The following is a 6,055-nucleotide window of genomic DNA, read 5'->3' as shown; positions in this document are numbered from 1 at the left end:
CCCCCCCCCCCCCACACACACACACACACACACACACACACACACTCACACACACACCCCCCGTCCTGAACAGCAGCATGCATGCGTGGTAAAGAGCTAAATTTGACCATTTCTTGTGAGATATGATTAAAAATGCAGCATGAGTCAGACATTTTGCGCTTGCACTGAAGAATAAATAATGTTTCTAAATGTAGCACCACTTCAAGCGGAGGTTAGTTAAAAATTCATCACTTTTTTTTATGACATATTAACAACAGAGCTCGCTAACAAGCTGACTACTGTTATTTTCCCTGAAGTCTGTTTAAAGTGCGCACTCAACTGCTTACATGCCTGCAGGTGCGCGCACACTTATGTATACAGTACTAGATGCATGAAAGGATCACGTCTCCTCAACACACGTTCCCTTCAAAGAGCAGTAGATGTGTGCAATGTGATCACATGGACAGGTTATGAGCACATTCTTTGCATTTCTGTTACACTCATGATGACACTTTACTGTGTATTTTTTACCTGCACAAAAATAGCATGATTTACTTCATATTATCCTAGGGAGGTTTGATAATTGTCGATAATTAATTTGTTTATATAGAGTAAATGTGATTCATAGATATATATTTTTCATGTAAACTTGCAACTGTTGATTAGTATTTGTATTTCTCTGGATTTTTTTTTCTTGAACCTCAGGAAGAGGAAATAATATTAGAAGCAATTTTACTGGAAGACAAAGTGTTGTTGCTTCAGGGGCCAGCCTGTAAGGCATTTAAAGCTATTATAGTATTTACAGAAAAGACATAACATGGACACAAAAGACAGACAGCTGTGATAGTTACAGCTGGACAGAAATGTTCTCTCATCAATATAGATTAATCCTGTCTAATCTAGAGACTTGCATTAAAAAAACTAATCCTGTGAGCATCAGCATGAGTAAGAACATGTGTGTAAATGTATTTGTCACAGAGCTCAGTTGGAGCTTGACCTGAAGAGCATATCACTCTTTGTTTGTGTCTGTTGTTTGGGGAGGGGGTCAGTGTGAAGGCAAATCATTCATGTGACTCTTAATATCATTTATTATTGTGATCATTGGGTATAATATGCAGTGGGAAAGAATGAAACTTTCAGTGTTCAGTTTAAGTTAACAGGCATGCCTAATGTGGTGGCTGATGAGTATATATCAGAGGTATCTTCAAAATTACTACATAATTCTGTGATGAATATAAAAATGATTTTAATTATGTGCTTTGGCCAGTGCAGCATAATTTTAGAATGTTCTATACTTTTGTTGACCTTTTCTCCCCTTTTGTTTATTCTGTTATTAAAAAAAGGTTAATTAGCTTTCCTTTCCCTTCCTTTATTTCCTTTACTTCCTGATTACTTTGCGGTGATGTTGCTGGTGTTCTCTTGGCTGGTCAGTTTAACCTCACTGAAACTCAGGCTGTTGTAGTGATGGTCTCCCTCCCTTTAAATGGAACTAGAGGTCAAGGAAAGGCACTCCCACCCCTATAATTCAAGTTTTTCTTTTTCCTGCCTCTGTTATTTTCCTCTCTCTCCCTGTCTTCGGTGGGTTGTCATGGAAATGAAAGCTGGGGTGGGGGTGGGGGGTGGGGGGGCTTCTATTATTGAAGCAGTTGTGGGTTTGGTAGTGGGCAGGGAGTTGGGTATAGTGAAATGAAGCGATTCATGCACTCATAAACAGAGAGTGCGCTGGAGCAGAAGGGCGGTGGGGTGAGGGAGAGAGAGGCGAGGAAAAGGAGAATAGAGAGGGGCCCCGGGGGTGAGCGGAGAGACGAGCCAACTCCACGTGTTTTGGCCCTTTTTCTAACTGATTGCACGTTTTAGGCCATTACGTCATGGTCTGCGAGGCTCTGCTGTTTGAGACACACTGCTGCGGAATCTCATTCCTCATGGAAGATGGCAAAATGAACTCTTGGTAATGCCACCTGTTGTTGGGATAGTAGGAAGATACTGTTCAAAGAGTAGTGAGCATTGCTGATTTTCTCATATGTCATATAACAGATGAAAGTAATGTGACTGAACAACAGACTCGTGTAAAAAGATCTAAAGACTGACTCTGTCATTTATTGGCTGATCTTAGAAACAATGAATTCCTTAGACCCGGGGAATTCCTGGGAATTTCCTTCAGTCTACAAATTTTAGTCTAAATACTTACTAACTATTCTCCTTACATGTTGTCTGGTTGTCTGTTTCTCTGTGTTAGCCCTCCACCTGACTAGCAACCTAGACTCAAACCAAGGACAATGTTTATATGTTATCAACTGGGACATTTTTTTTTGTTTTAAACCCTGAAATTAGGTTTATTTTAATCTTATTTTAATATAGATGTCTGCACACACTGTATCTTAAACATACATATTCCAAGATTCTTGGATATGTAACTTAATAATATATCAAGATCTCCCAAGGCAATTAAAACTCCAGCCCACAATAAGAGGCAGACTACATTCAGATGATTCAGACCAAACAGTGATCTTTCTTCCAGCGCCCCAGAGACACACACAAAGACAGAAGCAACTCTCCCACACTCTGTCTCGCCCTGTAACTCTGCAAGGGCTCACACACACATTTTCAATGTGACATGTAATGTAGGACATGATTAAATCACACTACATGAAACAAAAGACAACATAGTCGTAAATTATTTGAACCTACAGGCTCCCTGCAGGTGCCTTCGCCCTTTCACCCTGTTGAGTCTAGACAATGGTGCAGTAAAGCAACAGTGTTGCTTTCTGAAACCTGAAAGCAATCTGAAACAGCTACTCCAGCTTTAGTGACATCGCTACAGTGTTGTGCAAAAACAGTATATGTTCTTGCAAACAAACATTTTCCAGTAATAAATCATATCTACCCTTTCCTTATTCTACCTGCCCTTGCTGCTTAAAATGCATCCTTTTCTTAAAATAGAGATGGGTCAGTGCTCTCTGGGGACATTCTGAACATTCCTGCTATTGTTATTTCATTACTAGGATGAGGGTTGCCCTTGCCATTCATAGCAGCTGACCTCTAGACTTTGCGTCAGTCCCCATTTCTTAGAATCAAAAATATGAGATTGGAGTTCTTCCATTTGCAAAGGTGATTGATGGACAGCTGTTTAGATGATTCAGTTCTCATGCATCTCTTTCACTTTCACATTTTACTTGCTTTTTACTCTATGTAAGAAACGGTTACTATTTATTGGTCAACTACGTGTAGCAATCTCAATATAAAAATGCTAGGATGCTTATTTTACAAAGAACTACTAGACCTTTGCATATATATAAATATATATACATATATATATATATATATATACACACACACATGTATAGCGTGCCTGAGAGGGATATAGCCATTATACAAAGGAACAAAAAAAGCAAGCATTAGAGATCAGCTTCACCAGGATGTTGCGGTCATGCCTGAACAGTTTGGGTTTACATTAGTCTTTTGATCATTTTTTTGAACAACCTTGTCCCTTTCAAGAGCAGGGGTCCTGTTGGGTCATGTTCAAACAACCCAAATTCAAACTGGTACAAAGGGTTAGGGTTATTCTGCACATCTAAGTGCAGACTACTGTTTCCACAGAAACCCCTCAGCAGCCCTGTTTTCTCCAGCACTATCTGTTGTTCCTTGAATGTTAAGGCTCTCAACCATATCTTTAAATTACTTTGAGCTTTTGTTCTTCTGCTTTTCTGGAGTGTGTTTACTAATGCAATTATGCCCTTTAATCTCATATTCTCACTCTTCTGCCTATTTTCAGTGCACAAACTGCTTACAGTGATCAGGGTTAGTTTTAATGAGATATGCATTTAGCTTATATACAGCTTCACGGGTTACTGAAACAGTGGTACGAATTCACAACAGAAACGGAATAAAGGATCTAAGAGCCATTAATTGCTGAACCTCCTGAATTTGTGCAACATTTCAGCACATGTAATACAAATTTAACGGTGGCCAAATGTGATGTTTTTTAGTTTCTGATTTGCATCCATGTCACTTTGAATGGCTCATTACTTAGAATGCTTGATAAATGGACACATGGCTCCTGATACTGAGGTATGCTTTAATTTCCCTATCAGACTGCTTGCCTTCAATACTAGGTCTTTTGTGCAGTGTGTTGTGTGTAGGGTTTAGCTCTACTGTACCTTGTTTTTGTTGCGGTATAAAAGTAAAAAAAATATCATTCAGTATTTTTGTTTATTGCATAGATTGTATATAAAATACATTATTACACTCTTATTTCTTATGTCTTTCCTGCAAAAACAGGTAATGACCTCAATGACATTCGCATGAAATGAGTGATTAAGATATTTTATTCCCCAGGAAATCTACATTTTTTAAGTCTCCTTGCGTCAATATGTCATAGTCAAAACAAAATGTGGAGAGCACATCAGTATCAGAGATTGTTCATGACTTCAGATATATGTTTAGTTAAAGGATGTTAATGTTTACACTAAGTACGGGAATTCTTCCTTGTCCTATGACATGAAAGAGTTTAATAAGGGCTTACACATTTCTAAGGTTCCTGGTACACACTTATGGCTTCTATCTTCCGTAAACAAACATGACATTTTTGAGCATTCTTGAGCTTTTGGCTGACTAATGGAGCCATTGATCTTTAATTAAAAGCAAAGAAATATGTTTTCTGCTTGCTTTCCATGTGTTCTTGACTTGAAGGAAATAAGAACTGAACTCTTAACTGCTCCTTTTATCTTAAAATTAAAAAAAGACGCTAATCTGTGATTTAATTATAGATAGCTCTTGAATCAACATAATTCAATGACATTAGGGTTACTGGGAGAAATCCACTTATTTAAGTCATGATTAATTTATCAAGGATGATTAAGAATAATATGATTACAAGTACATGGAGACTTTAAGACACACGTGGTCACACTTTTTTGGCTTCAATTTGGCAAAACCAACACACTCCAGCAGCATACCCAACCCCCACTTTCTTGAGCACCCCCCACTTTCAAGTTGCAGTGACAGGTGGCTCTTGGGGGTTTGGGTGAATACAACTCAACAGCTGCACAAAAGAATCCCAATGGGGTCCTTTTGACAGGGTGTCCCCTCTCAAGCGTGCCGATGGGCGCCTGGCCCAGCCCCCACCTTGGCAGATGCTGTAGGAGATCCACAGGTGGTAGATGAGAAGACACAGTGGAGTTCTTAGAAATGCTGTGTAATCAAGATCCATTTTTAGGGACTTGTTTTTGCCACAATTAAAAAACACAAGCTGCACACAAAGTCTGCACAATTTTATTATCTCAATGCAGTAGGCTGAAGTAGATTCCAAAATAAAACCTTATGTATGTATTTTGACTGAGCTGTCTTATGGAAATTCATCTTCTACTATTGTTTCACTGCTGTAGTGTGTGCTTGGGAATGTCTGGTTTCGTTTAGACTCTGAAATCTCAGATGAATCTTCTTTAACGTGTCTCTAAAGATTATAGGAAGAGAAGAAGTATTTGGGAGGCTGCAATAATCATCACGTGGACTACTCAGCTTTTTTTTCTTTGGGGTGTTTTCCTTCTGCACTTAACTGGGGTTAAAAGTACACAAAAGCCACCTTTCCTTTTATTCTGATTCCTAGATAAACCTGTAAAGCCGCATGCTGGATTATAATCCCGGAAAGGCATTTGAATTCTGCAGGTTAAAAATGATATACTAGCATTTACCCAGCAGCACGTGAAAACCTGTTGTACTGATCACGCCTATGTGGGGTTTCAGTATGTAGGTACATTTTTATGTGGGGAAAATGCTTTAACCAACTCATGAATTAGACAAGCTAGAGACTAAACTATATCATCCAGGCACACAGGTACGCTTTACAAGTCAAAGGTTTATTTGAATGTGAACTGTGAACCGGCTGCGAGTCTTGTAGTTTTTGTGGGTGAGAGAACCAATCAGAACGTCGGGGGGAGGTTAGGGAAAAAATATTTTTAACATGAAAACAGATACAGGGATGTCAGTGAAATCTGTGCTAATCTTGCGCTAAGCACATTCGAATGTATCAGTAATTATTCGTGTCTTCTGTATCGTTAAGGATAACTTAACAAATAAT

This window comes from Copadichromis virginalis, linkage group LG11, assembly GCF_057382275.1.
Source record: "Copadichromis virginalis isolate Kocher_CV1m ecotype Utaka linkage group LG11, C_Virginalis_male_GT1.1, whole genome shotgun sequence".
Classification (NCBI taxonomy): Eukaryota; Metazoa; Chordata; class Actinopteri; order Cichliformes; family Cichlidae; genus Copadichromis; species Copadichromis virginalis.
The sequence above is the reverse complement of the archived record's forward strand: the minus strand, read 5'-3'. Positions refer to the sequence as shown.